Below are 26352 nucleotides of genomic sequence, written 5' to 3' on the forward strand. Positions count from 1 at the left end.
AGAATGTAGTGAATGGGCCAAACCCTGAAATCCTTATTTGGTTATTATGAAAAGACAGAGAAAAGGCTGTGATTCATTAGGAGGGGGATGAATAAGAGGCTGCAGAGGTCTATGCAAGGTAGCTCAAAAGCTTCCGTTCCCTTGTCTCATAACCCAGAAACAAAAGGGTTGTCTGAGCACAGCGAATGATGGCTCTGTCAGAAGTAATGCATTAAATAGTCCCTATGCTGGGACAAACAGAGGAGCAATGTAAGGAGATGCCTGCTGCTGATGTGATATGTATGTGCAGGGTTAAAGGGAAAGGGAGGCCATGGAGACCCATGGGTAAATGCATGCCCCTGCAAAGATAACTTGGGTGGAAATCATTGCATGGAATGGTCCTGAAACCAACTGTTTCAAAAGATTAATTGGGAGATTTTATTTTTTAATGGGAGCACAAAATACCTGGGGTTACCTATTATCTCAAACAAAAGGGGTACAGGAGAGGGAACAAAACCTGTTGTTCCAGCATCAGAGCAGTCCCTAAGTGGCGAGTCACTAATCCTGCTTCAGTATTTTGCCGGGAGCAGCAGGAGTTACAGATGTTTGATTGCATCATGACAATATAGTCTCTGATGATGGTGGTTTTTGGTTTTGTAATCCCACAGAAATTATACTTTGGCTTCAATACTTTGGCCTGTCTGGGCATGACTGATCATTATCTGCTCTTCAAGATTAGCTGAAAGTGCTTAGCTAAATGCTCTGAACTTAGTGGCAGAAGAGAATGAATCTGAGGGCCAGGTCTGTGAAAATGCTGCACAAAAAAAGGCTGCTGTGTTTGTCTCCCTGTTCTCCCCAGCATAAATGGAAGAAGAGGAGAGCAGTGCTTTTATCCCAAGCCTGTCTGCTTGGGATATATTCAGTTACTTAACTCATGGCACAAGCCACTACAACCACAGTAGACAGGCAGCACTTCAGCAAAGGCCAGAGTGTTGCAAATAATATTGGGAGGAGAGTTTTTGTTCCCTTCTCCCCACTTTTTATGTTACATGCTGAATGAGTTGCACATGCAGGTTTGTGCGGGCGGCGGTTCAGCTGCTGTGCCTTGCACTCCCCAGCCCTCCCTGATCTCGTGTCCCAGAGAATCTCAAAGATAATTTTAGTAAAAGGCTGTTCTGGATGCCCTTTGGCTCATCTGTTTACAAAGTCACAAAGTCTCTTCTCATTATTTTTCAGGGATCAGAGGGGACAAAAGTTTAAATATTAGCTCAGTTATTTAAACCCTGTGGCAATGCCAGTCTGCTTGGCACATAGTGTTGAACCCGGTGATAAGATATTTGGTCAACTGATGACCCACGCAGCATTGTAAGAATTATGCTGATTAATTCTGTGCGAGGGATAAGAGGGGCAAAGTGTCTTCTACCTTTTATAACAATTGCTAATCAAAAAATCTGCCAAAAACCTGGGCTTAGAGATCTATACTGTTGCCCTCCAGCAAACCCCGATTTCCTGGAGTCTTCTAGAGTATTCCTAGATAAGTGGTACTGCAGATGAATAACGAAATAAGAAAAGAGTTCTCCAGTAAAACCTTCGTGCCTGAAGATATTTTCTGTTATCTAATTACATTTTTGTCCACTAGATGGCTTTTCTCCCCCCGCCTGCGACTTGATTAGAGCAGTTGAAATCAACCAAATGTAACCTATCTAAAATGATATAACTTACAGATTAATTCAGATATTTGTAACACTTCAGTCATATTTTTCTATTTACATACAGCATGCAGGGCATATATATCCTGTGATGTAAATTTTACTAGGTGGAGCAAATCTATCATATGTTGACACAGACAGAAAAACTCAAGATGTTTTAGCAAATTGTTTGCCAGCAAACAATGTTTGCTCATGATATGAAATTATTAAAGACCATGGAGCACATTCTGTGGTTATTAAAATAATAACTGACACTGAAAATGTAATGTAAAATCTTCCAGAACTTGTTTTGGTTTGACTGGGGGTTTTTAGGAATTAGAAATAGGAGTTCCTCCCCTTACCCACCCAATCTGTAGTATAACATTAATTAAGGACGCTTGGAAGCAAATTTAGGTTCTGCAATCATTATAATTAAGTGGCACCATTGGACATAACTCTGCATTATGTAACTTAAGCCAAATCAAACGGAGTGCAAAAAAAAATTGTGTTATTTATATTGAGAAAAGTCTCAGTTTCAGTGATTGTGTGAGTCCCACTGACCACTGATGAGATACTGCCAGGGCTGTGCCTTTACTGTTGACTTAACCACATGAATAAGATAACAGTCAAGAGAAGAGTACCCTGGATTAGTAAAATGTGTGGTATTCAGGTTATGATAACAAAAATATAAAAATACATCCCAACAAACATTTTATTATTATTTTATAATATTTACTCTCTTAAGAAAACATAACATGGTAGAATTAAAAATAATCACCAAGCTGATGTTCACACTTCACTGAAGAAAATAAAAGGGAATTGGTACAATTTTAGATCAGTAAAATGTTCTCAAGAAACCAACAAGTCTGATATGAGTAAACACACTAGATGAAGGTAAGCGAACCTCTATCATAAGCTGCTCTTGGTGTCTTCCTGAGACGCTCAGTCCCTTGCTTCCACCAGCACGTGGGATTTGGGGGATTTCTGCAAGGAAGTTACTGCAGGAGCCTGCTTGAAGATGCAATTTTTCCTTTAGAGCTAGTAAGTATTTGTTCAGTGGGAAGCTCTCCTTTCTATCTGTTGAACCAGAGCAGGTCTTTTTTTTCCTGTCAACTTCCTGATATTCAGTCATGTGAGGAAAAAAGAAGTTGTGTTCTCATTTCAGCATCCCTCACCCTCCTCCTTGCTTCTCTGGAAGATGGAGCAAACAAGCTATTTCTTTACTCATCTTTTTCTTTAGCATCCTTTCTTCAGGATCTTTCTTTCTTGTGAATCATTCCAGTGCCCATTCCTGCTCCTAACTCTAGCTTTTGCAAGCTTCAGCTTAGGGAGCTCTTGGGCTTCGCTGCACAGCATGGGGCCCTGCTGGAGGGTAGGTTGAGATTGCCCTCAGTGGCTGCTGGCTAGCAGCACTTGGATGGAGGAGCAGCATAAGCACTGAAGCTCTTTCTCTGCAGATTCAGGAAGCCAGTGTTGCTACAGTTCGTGGTCAGTTTGAGCTTGGAAAGGTGGTTTTTGCTGCCATGAAGTTTTTTTTTTTTATTTTTCTTAACAAAAGCTTTGATTCTGTGGGAAGTTGTGACTGAGACTTGCCAGGGAAGTCTTGCAACTGCAAAGCATATGAGTGGATTTTTAAGCCCCATTTGACTAAAACTAGAAGAATTAGCATCCTATTTTGTTTGATGCCAACACAAGAAAACCTCATGCACTTTAAACTGAAGGGTTACATTTGCTTGGGTGGTGCTAAGCTGAAGTGATGCCAGTCACTGTGTTAAAAGCCCCGGTATGCTCATGGCCCTGGGTCATGGAGCACTTCAGGCCTAGCCAGCTATTGTGCTACCTGTCAGGAATGAATAGGGTGGAGGAGCAGGCTCTTTCAGCTCTCAAGAGAGCTGACATTCTGAGTGCAGGAGGTGTGAAACACTAAATCAAGATTGCTAATCCAATGGTGGTCAGCTAAGCAGTTTGGTCAGAAACTATCAGGAGTAACACACAAGCACATACCTTTGAGCCTCTGAGCTACCTTCTGCTTTCAGTTGCATCATGAATACAGTTACATAAAAATCCATTGACTTGCCTAGATTCCTATACCAGTGCTCCCAAGAGCAGAGTTGAGGTGACAGAAGGAAGGAGGAAGAGGTGAATGGAACAAAATTGTGCTCTGCGATTTTACTATCCACACTTTAAACCATTTGGCCTAGTAGACTATGTTCTTTCTGGCTACTGAGAGCTATGAAGCCACAATGAACAATCAGTAGCACTTCTGCAGGAGCATGAGTGCAATAGAGATGCTGACATGGAAAACCTTCTCTAGTATGCAACTATGTGCATGCTGCTGAACAGGCAATAGTAGCAATCCCATTTTTTATCTCCACCCTTCTCTTATCTAGCTATCTGCTGATCATAGCCAGAAGAGACCATGTGAAATCCTCCAAGCCTAACTAGACTATTCTAGAGACCATAGCATTGGGGAAAAAAAAAAAAAAAAAAGTAGTAAAATGGGAGAAAAACTTCAGCTCAGTTTAAAAACTGTCTGGGAGGTGATGTGTGGGGTTCCTGTCCCTGACACAGTGGCTATCTGGCATGCTGTGAGGCCAGAGCTTTTGCCAAGTGCAAAGGTAGTTGGAAAGAGCAGATCATGCTACTCTTCAAACTTATTGCAGCAACAGATGCAAAAGGCAATATATAATAGCTTAGCACTCAGTCTTACCTGTGCTGATCTTGGGGAACTTGGGATAAGGAAGCAAAGGTTGACCAAAGTCACCTTTAATCCATCTTCAATCTTAGCATTGGCCAAAGATCTCCTTCAGCCAGTCCCAGTTTATTAGACTTCTGCAGTGCTTGGTCCAAAAAATCTGAAACTGAGTCACAGCAAGTGCTCAGCTGAAGGCAGGCAGGTAGTGTACAAACCAGTTATGTTAATTCACAGTTCTGATGTGCCACTATGCACTTGTGTGAAAGCCATGCTGAGGTCCTTTCAGCTTCTTCACTGGGCCTTTGATCTCTGCCAACACTGTGCATTTCTCTCTCCAGGTCAAAGAAAAATGTTTTTACCACAAAGGAAATCTATAAGAGAGATTTTACTAACTCAAACACCTCCACTCTATGAAGGAAATGTAGATTCAATTCCTTTTGTGCATTTGAAATGCTGCTGCCAAACCTGGGCTATGAAAGGTCAGGGAAAACATAGGAAGCTAGCAAAAAATAATTGATAACACCAAAGCAAGAAGATGCGCGTGTCCCAGATAATAAATTTGGCTTTGCACTGAACATAAAAGGGGTTTCCTAAGTTTTTGTCTGTCTTTTCAGTTGAGACACAAGTATACAACATTGACAGTAGCTGCCCAGATTTGATCTCAGATTGGCCCAAACAAGGAGTGACTGTGCTGACCTGCCCAAGCAGAGAAGCTTGGCCAGGCCTCAGGATTGACTTTTCTCTCAGTAAACCCAGAGACATCTCCAACCTTGACACTAGGATTTCAGACACACAGGACTTGTTGTAGCTGCCCTGCAGTATCAGATCAGCTCCATCAACACTATTACCTTGCTGTCTCTATTTCCTTTTAACCCTGCAGAAAGATTACAGCATTTCTTCTCTGGGTTTGATGTGATCTGGTTTTGCTTACACCCTAATGATCAACCACAAAAAAGATGAGTGACATATAACTGTTATGAATTAGCATATGCTGTTAGTTAAGCCTTTGAATGTGTGTTTAATTTTCAGGTAGATGCATAATTACTCTGTGACCTGTTTAGCATTTGAGACTCATTCCTTTAAAAGACTAGAGGAAAAAAGAGGTTACATCCAAGCTGAAATTAAAAACACACAAGATTTTTTTTCTGTATCACTTTAGAAAGATTTCTGAACAAATTTGTTTTCAAAGTCGTTTGCTCTCTATCCTAAAATGACAACTGCCAGCAGCTGGCTGGGAAAAAGCAAAAGTTAGCCTAAAAAGTAATAAAACTCACATGATCTGAAATTGTACAATACTGAGACCATTTGTAACCACGGCTAGAATTATTTGTCATTCTGGAAAAAATAGTGAAGTGTCTGGGGGTTTTCTTTGTTACAAAGAAAGAGATTTTCTTTTCAGGAGGCAGCGGCAGAAGGGATTTTTGTTGGTTACTTTTTTTCCAAAGCTCAGTGATAACAAACAAGCAATGTGAATTTGGCAAGAAAGTATCACATGCACGTTAGGAGAATAAATTGTTCCCTTGATGATGTACTGAGGGATAACCCTTTTTGGATTTATGGATTTTTCTGTATATTTGCATAGAAAGTCATTACAGCACCCTTTCAGCTGATAACAGTTACACACTGTTGCATGTTTCTGCGTGTCCTACAACTGCCTGGACAAGCTATTGATCTGGTAGGTCACTTCCAATGAAGCAGACAGTCATTCTGGGAGCTCTTTCTTGGATGGGAGATATGCCTTTTCACTAGTCTACAAGGTGTCATCTCCCCTCTCTCTTGGCATAGAGCATGGTAACTTCAGAAATCACTTGCTTCTTTCTGATTAAGATTTCTAGTCTGACACGTCACAGGGAAAGAAAGAAAAGGAGGAAAAAGCACAGCTTTTCAAATGGAGGAAAGTCAGTCCTCTTACTTGTCAGATTAAAAAAAAAAAAAAAAAAGCAATGCTTTCCCAGCTTTACTCTTTCAGTGTTGATTTAAGTGCTAAAAATGATGCCTGCCCGTTGTATTGAAGTAGATTTCTCCAGAGAGCATATTTTCATTCAGATTCATGTAACTATTGACCAGAAACAAGGTTAAATTGAGCCTGTTTAAAAATTAACCCATTTAAAGAAAAAATTGCATAACGCAGTAGGACTCTTCAGGCAATCCTTCAGCTTTCTAGCATCAAGTCATCTCTGATGGTGTGCAGGCTGCATTTAAAGGCAACGTAGTCCCAACAGTTCCTATGCCTGTGAAGTTCTGTGCTGTTGCTTTAAACTGGTAATTCTCTGATGATCTCTCTATTGTTGTAGTGCGGAAACAAGTATGTGCACTCATTTCTGCATTTATTTTCCTGGACACCATTTTTCGAAAACATAGCTTTAAATGTGCCTGTTTTGAATTCCGTGCCCCTAAAACAGCCCAAGCAAGGGATACAAGAAAATGCAGGAAACTATAAGTGCTTTAGGAATCCTCTCTGCCAGAAACACAGCTACCTTCAAGGCTGTGTTTTGTCTGTCAGAGCAGGGGCAGGTAAGGGAAGCACGTTAGGAAACAATAATCTGAAGTTCATAGTAAATTTAAATCCCATGGTTCAAAATTAGCTGTGATTCCTGCTGTCAGGACCACACAGCTAAGTAAAGGTTAGATTTCTTCTCCTACTCTATTTTCATTCAGGTTAATATTTAAGCTGTGCTGGTGTTGTGTCCAGGAGAACAGTGGGCGCTTTTTACTGCTATAAATGGTAACAGGCTGGGTCTGTACGAGCTCGCCTGTCAGCTGTTTGAGCTCGGCGAGCACCTTGGATGCAGCTGGACCCATCCCGCTTTCCTAGCGCTCATCTCCTCGCTTGCACCAGCTCCCTCATTGGTCGTAGCTATCGCCCTCCTCGCAGCGACTGCTGCTGCTGACAGAGTATCTCTCCTCGGCTGAGATTACTGCGTATGACCTACTTTGAAAATAGTGTGAACCAAGGTTCACAAATTGACTTGGAAGGGTGCCATGAGGTTGGTGTGCAAACATGCGCGGTCTGGGGAGGCTTCTGGCAAAGCAGAACTGGCTGTCTCCATGTCCTTCCAGATGCAGCACGCGTTCCTTTGCCAGCCCCGGCTTCACAATCCATCTTTGTGCTCTTGAGTGCGGCATATTGATTTCCCATGCAGGCCTGCTAGGTTAGAGAGCCTCTAGCCAATAAGTCCTCCATGCCTTTTTGCTCTCAAAGCAGCTGAAGTAGTAATAAAGATGAATAAAGGGTTTCAGGCTGAGCTGTCAGCTGAAGCCTAGCAGTAGTAGTAGTAGTAGTTGTAGTAAAAGCAGTAGTAGTGGTATCAGAATACAAGTCACAAAGGAGAGCTAAGCAGTGACATTTTATTTACACAGTTCATCTGTTTACTCTAATCCACTCGTTTATAGTGTAATGTAAACTTGCAATTACCAAAGCTGCTTTCCCTGCCAGATGAACAGTTTAACCTGTATGTCATTCCAAAGTACTGATAGAGGAGAAAATTCAGCAGAACGGAACAGCCTGGAGAATTGCAGTGTGAGCGCTGTATGGGTCTGTGATTTTTTTTTTCCTTTTCCTTTTTTTTCTTCTTTGTCTTCCTTATATAAGCTCTTTGCTGCAGAGGAAAGTTTCCACAGACTCAGAAAGATCATATGCAGTTTCAAATCTTCTTGAAAGATAAGGCTTTTTTTTTTTCCCCTCCCCAAGGCTAATATATTACATACCTACTCAGCACAGGGCTGCCTGTTATCTGATAAGATAATTAGCATCAGACACCAGAAGAAGCACATGTACTTTTAAAAGGAGCATTACTGAATGTTCACAGAGAGAGTTAGAGCGTGCTTGTCGCAGCTTTTCTGTGCAGAAGACTTGCACTAGTATTTGACTTTGGGTCAAGAAGTCCTTTAATAAATTAGCAATGCAAATGTGTTTCACTTTATACATGTGGAATTTAAGTATTTCGGACAGCCATACTAGAGCACTTTGGGGCTTTTTACAGATTTAATGTGGGCCAAGAGTTCTAACTCAGGCTCTGAGTATATTTTTTTTGTTTGTTTTATCCTCTGTAAAGACATCTGTTCTACATGGCTCTCCACCTTGGCTGCAATTCAATTTCCACTGACTTCCATGAACTCCATTATGAAACCCAAGTACAATCCTCTCTTTGCACCGGGACCAGCCTGTGACTCCTGAACACAGACCTACAGCTTATGGATGCCCCCAGCCACCTCGGCTGAGGCACGTGGCTATGGGGAGCAGCCACCACCTTGAGGAAAGTACACCTCATTCTCCAGCTTGTCCCTCCCCTGCTGATTGAGTCACGAGTCCTTAAAGCCATGCTATAGTAGTTTAAAAATAGGGAAAGCTGAGACAAAGGCCTCTATCAGCTCTAAAAGCAGGATAGCACTGATGCTTACCCTATCTGATGTGGTCTTTGCCAGTTGCTAAACAGCTAAAATGATCCATTATTCCACAGCAGTTCCAGAACTTAACATCTGACATTAGTTGTTCCTGTTTGTGTAGCAGCTGGCCCAAAGGCAGGAGCTCCTGCCTGAGCATGCCTGATGGATCTGCTGCATCAAACCCTTCTGGCCTAACAGTTGTAATAATAAATCCTATAACTGAGCTGACATTTTGGCCTGGCAGGGTCTTTCATAAGACTCAGCGGGGAGCAATTATTTAATGAAAAATGTTAATAGATTAATAGTTTGCCCATGAATTGTTACTTCTACCATAGAAAGCACTGGGTTGTTTTTAGTGATGGTTGTTTTCTTTTAATAGCATACGTGGAGCTTTTGGGGGGATGTGGTGGTGCTCCTCACCTAAAAAGTGGGGACAGGACTCTGAAAAATGTGTAGTGTCCTCGTCATTTTCATCATTCTGTGAGCTGTGCAATGTACGATGGAAACAGTGGAAACTGGAGCCAAAGTGGGGGGTTTGTTTCTGGTCCCTGTGATAGGGCTGCTGGCAAAGAAGAGTTTTTCAGCCTACCCCAAAGGGGACCCAGGTTATTGCAGATGGGAGCATCAAATGAACAGGAAAAATTTCTCCTCGAGATGTTTTCACAATTAATTGTAAAGGAAGAAATGGTCACTGATGCAGAGAAGAGGAGAATCCTTCCCACCCCAATAAGTCTTGTTACTCTGATGGAAATATCTGATACGTCAACTCGGCAGGCTTTGCTCTCTAAGCAATCAGCCATTCTGTTGAAGGAGCAGATAGTAAAAGGAACGTAGTTGGAACAGTACAAAGCAGGCCAACCCGATATTTCTTTTGTGTGGCCTATGGTTCTAGAAAATGTTTCAGAGTAACTGAACAGATCAGGGAGACAGAGATGCAACCACTGCCAGGCATGCTCAACATTCAGCTCCTGCTCTTCTGTCTGCCCCCATTCTCTCCCAGAAATGAAGGGAGACTTGAGCAGAAGAACCGAAAGACAGCCTGTGAGTACCAGTGACAGAAATGTTGCCTGATACAACAGTACTACACAAAGTACTACAACATACCTTGCCACTGCCAGATGCCTACTCCTCTGACGTTACAGAAGGAGCCTAATGTTGCTTTATAAACCTCAGTTGACACTACTCACCTTGTCACATATCTTGTATGAGATATCTTATTTCACAGCCACTGCTGAAACACCCCAGGCACTCAAGCTAAATCAGGAGAAGAAATGTAACACTATTTTCAAGGTTTGAGCAAATGGGCATGGAAACAGAGTATTTTGGGCTTAAGTAAATGGAGGGTATGATCTCCCCCTTTGACCTGAATCTTCCATCACGGCTAATGTTTGGTCTGGTGGGATTTGTTCATGGATTGGTCTTTCGAAGAGCGAGATCCTACAGGCTTCCACCCAAATTTTAACTATCCTCTGCTAATCAGGTTGACAAAAATTAATCTCTAACATCAGCTATTAGGCAGCCAGTAACTTGATCCCTGTAAGTGAGGGGTAGCACAGGGTACTGAAGCTGCCCTTGTAACTTCGGCCAGTGAAAAATGGTAGTGATATTTGATACTGTTGATCATCAAATGCTTCTAACCTGTGTGGAGAAGCTGTGCATTTCAGTGGAAGCTCCTTGAAAGCATTCTGTTCCTTCTCCTAAGATGGAGCCAGAGGAGTCATAAGCAGCAGTTGTTTTTGTGTTTCCAAGCTCCTCATCTCTGGAAGCTGACAAGGCTTCTTCCATACACATGTGAAACCACTACGGGATTGAGGAGATCACATAGTGAGCTACAGTGCCTGCTTTTCTGTAGATGTTATCTGGGTTTTCATATTCCTTATTGCAAGTGTAATTACTGTCTCCCCCTAATTATCTTAGTGACTACCTGAAATTGACATTGCACTGCAGAGCAAGTGGCCAGAAGTGAACCAGACAAGTCCAAGTTATCAGTTGTGTTAAACAACTGTTTCAGTGTATCAGCTTAAAAATCACATATAAACCCAGTTGACTGTGCTAGCTTAAGACCATCTTATTTGCAAATACAAAATTGGCTCCTAAATAGATTTAAGCTTAAACCAAAACAGACATGGTTTAACACTGAAATATGAGGATGCCCACTCTGTCTTCTACACCAGTTTGACCAAAATGGATTTTAAATTATGCCTTTAGAAAAACCAGTGTACTTTTTCCTAGCAGTTTAGACCTAGATGATGACTGTAGAAGCAGAGGAGTGCTTTGAAATTCTTCCTTTTATAACTATTCCAAGTGCTGAGGGCATTTGTTTGACGTTTGTTGCACCTCTGTTAACTTTTGAGCTTTAGTACTTGCCCACAGAACATGCACAGAAATAGGAAAACTCCATCTCCATTTCACAAGGACCAGACTGTTGTCTTCGCTGTGATGGGTGCAGTGCAGCTGCGATGGTCCACATAAAATGATAACTGCGTTTGCAATCACATGCTTGGAAAACTGGAACAAAAGGGAACAGTCTGTCATTTTACCACGCACACATTGCCATAGGTCTGTTGTTCATAAATGTCTCCCCATTTTTTTTCTCCCTGCTATGCATGGAAGTTCTGCTTCATTGCACGGAGTCCTGGGTAGGTTTTCAAATTTGACCCTGGAAGGCTTCCAAGGAAATGGCCTTCACATTTCTGAGATTGGGCCGTCCTTTACTATCATGATAGTAGGTGAGTGCATTTCACAGAAACATTGAAACTGTCAAGCAAAAGAGGGAAGCTTCTGGATACAGGACTTTCCTAGAAGTTGTATCTAGACTGAGGAATTTCTGCAGTGAATAAGATGTCTGTAGACATCATCTCTTTCAGAAAATGTCAAACTCTCTCTGTAAGTTACAGAAAAACACAAGTGCATGTGTAACCCCTACAGGATTAATCAAGATTTCTCTTATGGGGTGCTAAGGAAGGAAAAGTGGGAGAGATTATTGTTGCTATTTTTACATGCTTGGGAGCTGCTAAGCGATTATAATAATGGGAGTCATAAATTACTTCACCAGTGCATTTGGAGATGAGACAGTGAACTGATTCTTGGAGGAATACAGGATATGTATCCTGAATGGCAGACGCTGCAGAGGAGAGGGCTCAGGCAGGAGGAAATGGAAACTGTGTGGATGAAACTGGATTTCTGTTCTGCTCCCCCGCTTTAATTTGTTCGTGGTACAAGCAAAGCAGACACCCCATTTGCAATCTGCAAGTTTAGTGAAAGCCTTCACACCTGCTACCTGAAGGACAGTTCAGCAAAAGAAATTCAAAAGTTTATTCAGTGGATTCTTTTTTTCTTTTGCTGTTCCCAAAAAAGAAGCTCATTCATATGCACTTGACAGTGAGAGGTAAATTTTCTGTGCAGCGCAAGGTGACTTAACCACATGATTCTCAGGAACAGTAGCAGGAATGCTGCAGCAAAATCCTCATGCCAAGGCATGTGAAAACATCTGTAGACGAATCCACTGCTCTATGGCAATGGGAATCCTGGTCAATGATTTTTGTTCTGAGTGCTGAAACAAATAAAATCCATGCCACAAATCTCCTGTCTGCAGCATTGTAATTCTCTCTCTTTGAGATTCTGTGCAGAGTTTTTCCTGGTGCATTGCATTAATATTAAATTAACAACACACTACTCACATGGAACTTACATTCTAAAAAAAGCTCACATTATGCTGTAAGCCTTTTATTACAAAATAATAGCAGTCGTGAGGTTAAAGTTTGTTCATACAGTTTTCTATAGAACATCTGTACATTTTTTATGGAGGATAAAAGCTATGTTCCACGTGTAGCTTAGTCATATGAATATAGATAATGAGTAGTTTATTGAATTTCTTTTTAGATTTTTACCATTCACTTATATTCATATAAAGCATGCAAAACATACCAGTTTTTTGTAAGTGGTGCTTGCTTTTCAGAAACTCTAATTTTTCTGTCAGTGTTCTGCAGAGGATGTGACCTGGTATGAAAAGGACCTATTCCTCTAGGATTTAGCTTGTAGCTAGAGGCATAAATCAAAGATTCTCTGAAGTGGATTGTAATCCACACTGGAGAGAATAAAGAGAAATCACTATGTCCATATGGAGCAGGACCTTGAAAAGCTTTATGAGGACCACATTCACTGGAACAGTTACCCAGCATCCAAACCATGGAAGCCCACACAGGCTTCAAGACCAAAATATTTCAGGGCTTTTGTGGCCTTCCATGATGCGGAAGCTGGACAGAATTTTTATTGAATCTGGCCCTAAATAAGCAAAAGAATTTTGTAATCAGTGCATGGTTTAACAGGAAGCCAGAAAAATTCTTTCAATATTGGAATGATATGGTGGGAGCGCTTAGCCCTAGATACAGTCCTGGCTGCTGAGCTCAAAAAAATTTGCCTGCAAGCAAAACTAGCAGGGAGTAAAGCAAACTCCTAATTAACTCAAACTGGAAAAGGTATGTCTCAGGTTTTTACTGCATGTGTATATAAGCCATACCTTACTTTTCAAATGCTGACCCTTCACTCCACAAAAATGTTTTCAAAACCTTAAACAGACCCAATCCTTGAATGCTGAAGCCCCCTTTCTTTTTCTCATATTGTAGAAGCACTTGCAATTATTGGTAGAGAGCTCTGGATGCAGTGCCAGAGCTCCTTAATGCCATTCCAGGTGTCAAACAGCAGGGACTGTTAGAAAGCAATATGTAGCAATCCTCAGCCCTGATGGTATTTCAGCATTAAACCTTGGTCCCAGAACAGTTGCTTACTGTATTGCAGAATGTCTTAAAGTTTTGGTAGAATGGATGTGGAACAGGCAAATGAGTGACTACCGCATGATGGTCTAGATTTGAAAGTTACTACTACATTACCTATGCTGTGAATTTGAAATTATCTCAGTTCTCTCTGGTGAGACACGTGCCATGGCAGAGCCAGCAGGAGGGGCAGATATTCTAACTGCAAGTGTGTTTTCTCACCTTGAAATTTTATGTTCATGTTTTAGATGCAGAGATTTGGGTAGCATTCAAAAACGTCCAAAGAGACATTAGCCAACCTCTGAGAGCATTATGGAGACCCAGATAAGTGGACAGGGCTCATTTTCAGTCTAGATGAGTGGATCTGAGTTCATTCCTTTAGCGTCAGAATATACCTGTAAGTCATCATGATTTCACCCACAGCAGCATGTAAGCATTTCAATAAACAGGGTATGCACTGTGTAGCAAAATCAAAGCTATGCAGTAATAACTACCCTGCAGCTAAATGGATGCTTTTTCCACAGCTGAATCCTTAGAGGGATGATGTAGTTTTTAGTCATTCATTGCCACGTGACTTATTAAGACAATTAACAGGCAAGAAAAGTGGTTATTTTGAGTGGTTTGACAAAGGCTATGCAGAGTGAAATTCAAGCAGAGTGAGTTTCTGCCTCTGTTGGTAGAAAATTGTGTGAAGTGGCCAGGGCTGCAGTCCTCTTCTTAGCTCCCCTTCTAACTCACTGTTTGACCTTGGAAAAGTCTCCTGGCCACTTTGGGTTTTCAAGTCATTATGAACTCAAAACTCATATCAGCTTCTCTAAAAGATTTGTGGGCTCTCCAGGCAAACCTGCGTCCAGCTCTGGGGTTATGCCTGATGGGTTTATAATTTGAGCCCTGTGTACACAAGGTTTGAGGTTTTGACACGTAACCAGATGAAACATAATGGTTTCAGCTGAGTTTTGCTTTGAATTTTTAGGTTCAGCTGCACTCCTCACTTAAAAGGAAGGACTGAAGGTGGTGGAGCTAAGTGAAGAAACTGTCCACTGAGGGCTTCTAGGAAAAAAAACCAGATAGTTTCACTTAGTCTGATTTAAAATTAAAGCTCTAGGTGTATAGTTTACTGAGGTTTTTATATTCAGTACAATTGCCTGTACCCTGTTCCAGGAGGAGAATATGAGACACAGGTGCATAACGTTTAAAACCTGCATGATGAAAGAGCTCTGCGGACAAACCTGGAAACCTTGAGAGTGACATCACAGATGCCTTGCCTTGCCTCTGTATCCTCCCTGCCAACCATCCGAACAGCACTGTACAAATGTTAACTTGTGATTTTAACAGTGAGCTACCACCCCAGGACTTGCAGGACAGGTCTTTTAGATTTCCTGCAGGGTGGTAAATAGATACTTCGTCAGTCTGATCACAGCTTCACTCAAAATGCACCTCATGTCCATTGTCAATGTTGCTGTGTTTGGGTCCTACTTTGCTAGACCTATGCATCTCTCTCTGGCCTTGTAGCTGTGCTCTGGACCTGTAGATCTTTTTGAGGGTCTGTAAAGCCAGTGGAGCCTGAAATCAGCTATAGTTTGTCAGTGATTTAAACTAATTTCTGAGCTCTAGTGCTGTGGACCCTCCAGCTTATAGCCCATGCCTTGGCACATAGTTAATGTAGATAGCTAAATAACGCAGGCTTAGCGGAAGAGGTTTCAGCAAACAATTTTTATTTTCTTAGGCAACAGACTTCAAGGACATGAATGCTGGGTGAGCTCTGGGTCACAATTTGCTCAGGCTATGTTTGCACCACAGGCATGGAAGCAATTGCCAGTGCTAGATTTAGCTGGCCACCATGGGCAGTGAGTGCCCTAGCTCATATGAGACCCAGGTATGTCCCCCTAGGCTCCCATGCTGGAGGAACCCTCAGGGGCTGGACTGGCTCAAGCCAGTGTCACCACCCTGATTCGCACAGTCATTGTGCAGGGAGGAGCACGGGACCTTCAGGGCCAGCCAGCTCATAAGGATGTAGACAGCTGCTCCCCAGCACTCAGGGGGAAACTTTAGAGGGCAGAGTCTGGCACCGTGTAGTGTAACTTTATTTCAAAGAACTAACTGTGATTTTTATATGGAGCATTTCTGTGCCAAAAATGCAGCTCTTTTTATTTAGTGAAATATCCTTTGAAAAACTGTAAAATCATGACAGGTTTTCATATTTATTTTACATTCAGCTCAGGATTATACACGATCAGCTTTAGGGCCTTGTAGGAGCCAGGAGACTATAAAGGTTGTCAGAAAATTGGAGGCTTTATACCAGGCTGTTCTGATTTAACTGGCAGACCATTTAAAGTTACTGAGATTTGGGGAGAAGCAGAGCTTTTTAGAAATGTCAGTCTTCTGAGTGCTGTAGTTTCTGACTGGCACCCACTCTCCAAAGTACTGACCTCAGCACCGACAGGAGAACGGCAGCAGCATCTTTAAGCTAGATTTTGTTATTATTGTTCAGAAGTTTTGCTATTTCTGAGTAGATAAGTTTCCCCTGGAGATGTAGTAGCATCTGGGCTTTCTTGCAGCTGAGTTTAAAGCCTCCTGGTTCCCTGAAATGAAGTGACAGCTTTTAGTCTTCCACATGAACGTGTGAATGTATTCAGGTTCATTTATAACACACAGAGAAGAAATTGATATTAGGGGGGAAAGGAAAAAAAAAAAAGAGGAAAGAGAAAAAAATCTTTGAGGGCTTCATCTGCTCAGGGAAGTAGTATAATGCATCCACACACTTCAGTCCACGTGAGCAGAGTAGTAATGGGATACACACTCACACACACACGCACACAAGCTGGGATCCTTTTCAATCAGTTGAATTATTCCTTTGGTCAAAGGTATTTTTCTTAGTTCTAATAATAAATGCTGAAATCTTGGGTTAGTGAAAGATACAAAGATAGACTTTAATACACACAATGTGTGTTACCTCCAACTGTATCCAGTACACAATGGACACATTGTTTCTCTGTTTTTTTGGGGTTTTTTTTTGTTTCCACAAAAGTATAAAAGAGCGTCATGCAACAGACAGCACATTTTAGTCTGCAGTGGAACTGGCAGAGGATTTCAATGGAAAGTTGATTTATTTCAAGGGATTATGGGAGTCCAGGGATAAAGCTGGCACCCGGCCACAGGGAGAGCCCTTGACCTAGAAGCAGGAACAGTTTTCAAAGCTGTACATGTACATAACTGAGCAGAACACTTTAATTTAGTGCAGAGCATAACCTGAATTCCTTCTCTAAGGGAAGATGAAAGAAAGAAATTTTACTTCTTAGTAGGACGTTGGAAGCTGTATCCAAAGCTCTTTGCCTATTTTACATCTTATTCTGCAGCATTGCAGGAAGCAATTGTTTGTGACAAAAGGCCACTTTCTTCCTTGGTTAACTGGGAAAGCAAATTGAGCTGCCACTTATAAAACCGACTTGATATAGAATTAATTTGCTTTTCTTGATAGACGAAACAAGTTAACAGACCACTGCAGGTTACTCTCTGAATCAACATATGAAACATAATTTCATTGTCTTTCCTCCCCCTTTCTTCTAGGCCTTGAGCGGTAATTATAAAGACTTCAAATCTCCCTAGTGACATCAGCTGGTTAAAAAACTTTGGATCACTGGATTAATGTAACCCACAGCCTGCTTTTGGCAGGGTTATTCACACTCCAGACAAGGTAATTCTATACAAAATACTCTTCCGTAACTGTGCTCTATTAATTTTAGTAGTAGTTTTCAGTAAGCTTCACATTGGGATTCACATTATCTGGCCTATTCCTTAGTCAGAAGGTACAAAGCATAACAGCAACAAAAGGAGTCTTTAAAATGATATTTTGGAGCATTTCATGAAGACTGTGTATTATATCAAGCATGCCATAATAATTACATTTACTAAACCTTCCTGAGCGATAATAGGCTTCTAGCTCAGCTGCCCGTAGAATCAGTCATAAACTTCAGCCACCTAATTAAGTGCTTTATTCTGCAGCTTCTAGTCCAGCCAAATGACCACAGGCATCTGTAGGTATCTGACCTGAATCAAGGACTCTGGGTTTGAGCCCTGTGTTTCCAGACAGTGTGTCTGACTGATACTGCAAAACCACAAAATGCCAGATGGTTTCAACATATTACACAGCTCCCTGTATGGGCATCCAGCGACAGTGTGTGCCTTCCTGCAAAATTTCACAAGCTGAAACAATTTCTTGCAGTGTGGAGACAACACTCTGCCTGAAAACAAAGATTTAACGACACTGGCGTTGCTCAGCCTCTTGTCAACTTCTGGTCTGGGAAAAATTGTCAACTGTTCTAAAATTAGAAGATAACGTAACGCTGGCCAGAATAGGGCATAGTCTGGGCAGGCTTCTTCATTATCAGCTTCCTTGTTGAACTTTAATCCTTATTTTATGACCCTTCCACTGGTTTGGGTATAGCTTGCATCATGGGCACAAACTGCCCGTCATGGCATATTTGCACAGTGATTTTGTTGTGTGCATTACAATGAGACTAATGGATTAATTTCACTTGTCAGCTATAGTAAGTGGAGACTGAGGGGCTTTCCCACCAACCAAACTGCGGCTGGGTTGGGTCCCACATCAGGACATCCTTTTGCTACGTTACCTAAAGCAATCTTCACTGAGACCAGCAAGTCCCCTTGCACACCAACTAGTCTACTGGCTTCCTTCTAACTTGTAGACAAATACCTTGGATATCTAGGGAAATGGGAAAGAGCAATGGAGCCAGCTCTGTGCAACAGAGGGAGCCTCCTTCCTCAGTATATGCATACACTCTTTTGTCAGGCTCTGGAGGTCAGGCCCTGACCCTTTGCATTTCCTGAGCTAAGTCTTTCAACTCTGTAAAGTTCTTTAAGCACAAAAAATATGCCTCTGGGTGTGTCCTGAGCTGGTATCAGCAAAACTGTTGGGGTTGTTGCCTGCTTCTCTGCTTAATCTGGGAAGGAGAAAGAAGGCAAATTTGGCTCTCAGAGGAGAGCCATTCAGCTAGTCCTGTTCTTTAACAAGTGCTGTCAAGACCTAGATAAGGCAGCTTTACCCATGTGTACCTTTATTTAGTGGCATTTGGGGTCTGGTGCCAGGTATTGAAGGAGATGCAGGCAGTGCAAATACATGAGATAAAACCTGGCTGCATTTGTCATGCAGAGGAGTTTGAGACTTCTGCCCAGGAGCCCCATGAAAGGCAAGGGTATTAAATCCTGCCTGCAGACAGCTGCCAAGGTCTTTTCTTGAGCATACCTGTTTCTTCCAGAGTCATAATAATCAGGCCTTGTCAAGCCTGATCCTGAACTGAGGGACACAACAATGTCTCCCAGTGCATGCTGAAGAAAACGATGAATGGCTAGCTCATTTTACCCCTCATGCAGGTCATGGGCAGTTGTATGCATTTGGTAAGGCCAGCTTTGTGCTCACCATCCTTGCCATCATGTTCAGGAATTCCTGAAAGGCTGCCACTATGGAGCAGGAATCACTGTGCTGTGTCCATCCCTTTACTGTGCTCCCTCTAAGTTCTCCATGTCCTTTCTGAAGAAGTTTTAGATTTGAGATGTCACAAGGACTCCAGATGTAGCTGCAAACCTTGTAATCTAGGGTATTTGCCCTGAGCATATCCTTCTGGTGAACTTGGCTTCGGGATTTCATGAAGAGATGGGTTAAAAAAAAAAAAGGTTAAAAAAAAAAATCATCTTTGTGCATTGAATGCTTTTTGCAGCCAGGTTACCAGGGACGTTCTGTGCAGAAAGCTATGCTTCAACTCATTTTCATATTCTGTTGTAACTCCCCTCCTTGGCATTACTATCAGTAAATTTGTAATCAAGTACACGGCAGCTGCACCACTGGGCCCTGTCTGTGGTTTGATGTGGAAAAAATAATTATAAAATCTTTGGGAAAGGTCTGTCTTGATGTGTCCAGGCACATGCCAGTAATAAGTATTTATATAACATCTTTTCTACTGATAGAAATTAATAAAAAGAAAGAACAGAAACATTTTCTGTCGCTTTAACATAGCAAGGAAACACATAACTGATTTTCTGTGTGTTGCTTATAATTACTCTCTTTCGTATCTACCAATTATGGCAAAGAACAGGAGAACTCTAATGACAGTAACATTAACTGAATAAAATTTTAGTTACTTAGCTTTAGTGAATAATTTGTCTTCCTCAACCTGATTTACTAATATCTTAGTTGACAAGGCTCCCCATTCAGCATATTCATTTTGTAGTTAGAGAGAGATTGTTTGTAATTTACAGTTTAAGAGTCTGAGTGCTGTTATTTTGCACTATGAAAGAGCATCTGTTACAGTAGATAGCTCTTTATATGTTAGTGCCACTAAAACTAAAGAACACCAACCATGTTAGCAGCCAGTTTATGAGCACCCAGTAATGTTGAGCTGTGTAAAGGTGAATTTCTTTGGAAAGGGCAGAAAATAGAATTGTATAAGTGAACTCTGTGCAATTGTCACCTACAGATGAACTTGAGTAGAACTCTAACATCAGCTGTAGGATCCAGGTTCAACGCTCTGAATTTCTGGGTGAAGTAAAATCCAGGCTAAAATCTGTAGGTATTTGATTGTTACCTGATTATCACTACAGGCTTCCCAGGGTTTTAACCACAAGTTTTGCAGAAGATAGCCTACATACTTTCTGATTCTACAAGGCAATTTATAAGTAGGCTGTCACTAGAAGATCTGATTTAGCTATAACCATATGCAGGCAAATTCTAGCATAACTTTCATGGTTGTCTTTGCCAGTATGGAGAGGACCAAGTAGTTTCATAGCACATTGGAATTAATGTTGTTTGCCTTTTGACAAAACCCCAAACCTCTTCAATGAACCCTAGCAAGAGACCTGTCATATTTAGTGCTGGTTATGGAGCTTTACTTCTTTTATATTTGATTATAAGTCTTTATTTCTGTCTGTTTGTTAGCCTGCAGAGAACAGTAAAAGCAGTAGTTTATGAGTCTTCTTTTCACTGTACCTCGGTGAAGGCAAGCAAGGGTTCTCGACAGTGCAGCTGGCACTAGGCATTTCTCATCCCATTTGTCCAGATGGTATTGTACAAGGTTTTACCACTATTGATAAGATCATAAACGCTGTTCAGTCATGCTACAGCTTTGAACTCATGGATCTTACCATCACCACCGGTATTATGCCTCTTTCTAAAGAAATAGTAATTGCTTCGTCATGGATCAAATCAAATCATGTATTATAAGTGCATAACTGTGTTCACTATAGGCTGCCTGTGCACCTGAAGTTGTAGCCTAGCCAGCCTTAAGGAGCTTTTTTTTTTGCAGTAAAGCTGATCATTTAAAGCCCGGAATACTAGTAGCCCATGTTGATCTCAGCTGTGGTTGTGGATCCTCATAATTTTAAGAAATCAGGCCTAACGTTACCTGTTAGAGACCACAGAGCTAGTCAGTGATGCATGTTGTACTTTTTCCAGCTACTCATAGACTCAAAGAAGTATGAGGTTTAAAAGAACATGAAAAAGTGTCTTCAAATGTAATAAAGTTTAAATAACAAAGAGTTCACATTGCTGGTTACATCAAGCATTTATTGTTCCATTCTACCTTGCATTTCCCTTGATGTATTTTTAAGTCATTGCAAACTTCGTTAAAATCCAAATTCCATAATCTTCCCTCCCCCTCACAAAAGTGTCCTTTTGCCTTGGACTCACATTTTGAGAAGCCTATTTCTTTTGTGTTACTAAAATGCCAAGATTTTAATGGAATGCTTTATTAGGTTTCCAAGTGCTTCTGGCCAATAACAAGCAAAGTTCAGCTCAGTAGTTTTAATCTCAGAAACATCAAATCTGTTTTCCCCACATGTGAGAAGAGCCATGCAGCTTTTAAGAAGATTAAAGCTATAAATTCTAACATTACAGGAGCCAATGCTTTCCCAGTCCAGATCAGGAAGGGTTATTTTATGCAAGTTTTACCTTGTGTGAATTTCCCATACTATTGATAGCCTTGAGTTTTGACTGGACTTCTCCCACCCCCCCCATCCCACTGTGAAGTAAGATATGCTAATTGTAGAAGGTGAATATATTGCTTTTTCTTTTATTCTACCTCTTTGCTTTATTTTACTAAGAGGCAAATTACATAATTTTCATTATCAGTGCAGCTCAGAAAACCATCTGTTACTCAAAGACATCAGGATCAGCAGTCAGCCACCCTCAGAATAAGCAGCTGTAAATCTAGAATGCCTATACTTTCTAAATGCAGAGAGGCTTTTACATTAATCTCCTGGACTTGCCGAGTAGCTGGTACAGTGCCCAAACACAAGTAAACTCAATTAGTAAAAATAGACATGATGTGTGGCAGTTCAATATGTGGCATTTAAGCATGTGTGCTACAAACCAGAAGGGCTCAGTTCAAGTCCCAGATACTCTGTTCTGTTTTGCACATATGATTCAGTTCTTTTCCTGTTTGCCAAAAACCTTGTTAAAAGCAGTAGTAGTATTTTATTTTCACAAAGATGCAGTACTGCTGGCATTTACACAGGTGTAAATATGGAGGAACTCAGCTGACTTGTTAGGACTCCAGATGTTCAGCATCTCTGAAAAATTACATTTTACAACTGTCACTTGAAAGCTAGTATGCAAACCAGCTTTAATGTTCCTGTGTTTTATATGTGCAGAATTACATAGAAAATACTGCTATAGGCAGATAAGAAACATTTACAAGAAACATACTTTTTGGAGCTTTGCTCTGCATAACAGGGCAGGCCTGGGTATGTTAATTTGCAGCTTAAGACTTACAGGGAAATTTCCTTCTTTACCTCCTTTAGCAATATGGCAGACTACACCTCTTTTTTTATGGCAAGCTGATCAAAGTCAATTTATTCAAGCGCAAGTTCTCTAAGATTCTTCTGCTCTGCTGTGTAACAGAAGGGCTTAGGTCTGGGTGTGGTGTTCTTGACCTTCTAGTCTTTTGTCTTTTCAGCCTGTTTTGCTTCCTCTGTCTGCCCAGTTTTAGCCAGGAGAGTGATCTAAAGAGACCCTGTTTGTTTTCCGTGCACCTTATGATAGGCTGCCATTGTGTAACGACATACAGTATGCAGGATAAAACACCCTGCTTATTATAGCCTAGTTAAAAGGCCTGTCACTATTTCCATTTCAAATTCCTATTTTCAGGAGTTTACTACTGAGCCGTAACAAATTGCAGACAGGAAACTTGGCAGTCACATTCCCAGCCTAAGAGCAAATTCTTTTACCAACTTTAAATAAATAAATTAATTAATATTAATGGCATATGCTTCCAGCATGCAAAAATAAAGGAGGTTTTGTTATCGTTTTGTTTGTTTTATCCTTGAAACAAAAGATGAAAATTAAGGAGAATATTTACATACCAAGTGTCCCTATACAAGAGTTATAAAACAGACCAGGAGCAGTGTTACTAAGTGATGGAGATGATTATGTGGTGGACATTCCTAACTCTCCTAAAAGGAATATCAATACAGAAGGGCTATTAATCAACGCATACAAGGTATTAATTCCCCAAAGCTGGGAAGAGCAGAAGAGAGTTGTATATCATAAATACTGACAATGCTGACAAACCACAGCTTGATAACCACGATGGGTGAGAGTGAAATTCTTCAGTGTTAGCTTAAAAGGAACAAACATCAAGGAAAAGAAAATAGTAACACCACAAAGTTACAGAGTTCGAAGCAGAACAACTAACAGGTGATACATTTTAATGGTAAATGTATTTTCAGTATATTTTACCAATCCCAATTTTAATTATTTAGCCACACATTCAGAGTTTAGAATCTTGAAATAATTAAAAGCCAATTTTCAGTCTGTTGTCCAGATAGCAGGGATTTCAAACTGGCAAATGCTTCATGCTCATCTTTCTGTTCATTGAAGATTTGAGTACTATAGGGAATTTAGGAACTGATGACCATAAACTGCATGAATTCAATGTGCTATTAAGGGAAATACAAGAGTAGCAGGTTCAAAGGAAGCAATATACTGGAACTTAAGTCACACAATTAGCATTTTGGCTAGTAAGAAGCATTACAAATGCTAACGTAAAACATAGGCAAATTCTTACAGAGCAAAGTAAGTGGGGAATAGCGGGTTCTTCAGGAATAAAAAGGGCTTGGTGGTTGTTGGAATTTTTTCTTTCATTTTGTTTTTGGGAAATTATAATTTTTGTAGGCTAAAATAAGAAAACAATATTATTTCACCTTTGGTGAAATCTACCCTTTTGCCCACTGATGGTTTGCTATTTCTGAAAAATCAGCTGGCCTCAAAAATGCAGTTTTTTCTCAGAGGGTAACTGTTCTGAGAGATATGTCAAATAATGGAGTAATTCACTGCATCAGTTACTGCAGACAACATAACCTGTGTGCTGACATTATAAACTGCCTGGGGAGGAAACTTGGCCTCATATAACTGACTTGAGCATCTAGTTCGAACAGGAAAGGGGTGCTGATCATCATTTAGGGATCTGACGGATTATTAGAATATAAAAAAAATTTTAGGAAATCACCAAAGGAAAAACTTCCATGAGAAGTCTTTCATTTCCAGCTACATGCAGATTTTACAATCTCATTGGAGAGACCTTAAATGTGTGCAAGGTTGAGATAAATGTGTCTTCATTTGCATAAATGTTTTTAGAGGCCAGACAATTACTCCTGTACAAGTTCAGCCTTTTAGGGACTGTTGTAGAGCCTGCAAGCTCCTCTTCTGCAGTTTTCAGGAGGATTGCTACAAGGGACTCGAAGAAACTGCTCAACTTGGCAGTGACTCATGCTGAGCTAAAAGCTTCTGGGAATGTTCCTGGGAACCTCTGATACTCCAAAGAGACTCTAGCAAGAGACAACACTGGCACTGGGATGCTTGCCCAGATGATAAAGCATGCAGGAATTTCTGTACAGCTGATAAACTCTTCTCAGGACCCTATGAAGTATATACATGGTGTAACAATACCTATAGGCTCTCTGAAATGTATTTATTTTTATTTTATATATAATAATATGTATAAATATATTATTTAAATATTATATATTATACATTTTATATATATAAAAATTTATATATATATATACTAGGGCAGCAACCACTGGTATACAGTACTTGTGAGGTCTGTCCCCTCTGCCCCCTCCTCCCACACTGGGTACCTGATTTGACTCTGAGAATTATTTGAGGAATTTCCTGCCCTTTCCCACCCTCCCTGCTCCCCACAGCTACACATTTTTAACCAGCAGAGGGAAACAGAGGGGTTCAAGAATTAGAGGACTTACATATGTGTGATACATAACAAAGACTCGGCAAAGAATATATCCTATTATATAAACGTTTTAAAAAAACCCAGCTGAAGCTGTAATGCAACAAGGGAGAGAAAGTCTCTTAAATATGACTTCTGTTTGCAAGATTTTGGGGTGTATTAAAAAAAAAGTACACTTTGAACTGTGTTTGGCGGTGAATCACGTTGGACGTGAGGGAGGTGGCGACGCCTCTATGTGCAACTATCATGTTTAATTCTGGGCATAGTGTTGCTGTTGGGGACAGACTGTTAATAGGACAAGTGTTCAGGGAATAGCGGCAGAAGCAATTGTAGTGGGGGGCAGAGGTGATCTTGGCTGAGACTCTCTCTGGTCTAACCTGCTTTGCATTTACCAGCAAGCAAAGGGTGTTTATCTGTGCAGTTATTGCAGAGTAGCTGGTGTCCTATAAATCCACACCCTTGAATGCCTCACTGTAACATGTTCACAAGGCCATACCCTCAAGCACAAAGCTAACTTTAAATGTATGATTCATAATCATTAAGACAATGGGACAACTTGTACACCTTATATCAGACACCAAGTTTACACACCTAGCTGAAGATGGGCCAAGTAAGGGAGAGAAATGACTTAATATATATCCTAAGAAATGAGATGTATCATGGAAAGTGGAGAGACAGATTAAAAGGCAGGAAAAACATGTGGCAATCTCACCTTTGTAGCATGTCATATTTTCCAGACCTGTTATGCATACAAGTGTATGAAATAATTTCCTGAAATTGGTGGGAGATGTCCTATCACTTCTGATTTTTAACACCAGAGTGGATTGGTTGACAGAGGTAGTTTGTGAAATATGAAGGGTTTTAGTCAGTTTGTGTTGCTAAACAAGTATGAAAAAAATGTAGATAGAACCATGGGTTTATTTTTGTTTACATTAATACTGTTCTGTCTTGTCCTTGATATATGGGATTATTGCTTTTCTGAGTCCTTGACTAAGCCTTGGGAAAAGAGAGCATTCTGTATTGCTTTCATAGTAATAATACTTGTACTTCACTGTGTCACCACTGTTCCATGAAAGCAAAGGATAATTTTTACTGTCTTTTCTTCAGGCAGAAGAACAGAGGGAGTGAAGATGTCAAAGGAGTAAGACCAAGACAGAGGAACTTAAAACCAGGTAAGAATTGAGGCAGAAGCAGTGAAGTCTTTAACAGACTGGTTTGTGTAACAGCCTTTCCAGCCTGGAAGAACGATAATTTAGAGGCAATATGATAGATGGCTGTAAAGATCTGGGTCGCTTGGAGAGTTTGGGTAGGAACTGGCCATTCTCTGTCAAGCAAGAGCTAGGAACACTAAATGAAGCAAAAAGGATGAGGTGATTCTTCTTGCATCAGGGACTCAATCTGTGCAGTGTGACATAGCACATATCTACAGTTTACACGTGCTGATGGAGGAGACAGCACAAGTCTTGGGACATAATCCATTGAGGATCACTAAATAGCCAGAAACCACATCCTGATCAGAAAGTCCCTTAAGCTGAAAACAGTGAGAGGATGGAGAGTATGTAGAGGAAGTAGTATAC

The 26352-nt window shown here is 40.8% G+C and overlaps 1 protein-coding gene across 7 annotated transcripts in view; it reads left to right on the top strand.

Annotated features, from left to right (window-relative positions):
* Window positions 1–26352, top strand: part of ATXN1 (ataxin 1) — a 292826-nt gene that overhangs the window by 31459 nt on the left and 235015 nt on the right. For 6 of the 7 annotated variants that reach the window (XM_017808477.1, XM_017808481.1, XM_017808479.1 and 3 more), the window contains 2 exons: window positions 17088–17214; window positions 25883–25947. The gene's annotated coding sequence lies outside the window, so the exon portion shown is untranslated. The remainder of the gene's footprint in view (window positions 1–17087; window positions 17215–25882; window positions 25948–26352) is intronic. The other variant, XM_017808484.1, reaches the window with a different exon arrangement.

This window comes from Lepidothrix coronata, unplaced genomic scaffold (genome assembly GCF_001604755.1).
Source record: "Lepidothrix coronata isolate B3197 unplaced genomic scaffold, Lepidothrix_coronata-1.0 Scaffold23, whole genome shotgun sequence".
Taxonomy (NCBI): domain Eukaryota; kingdom Metazoa; phylum Chordata; class Aves; order Passeriformes; family Pipridae; genus Lepidothrix; species Lepidothrix coronata.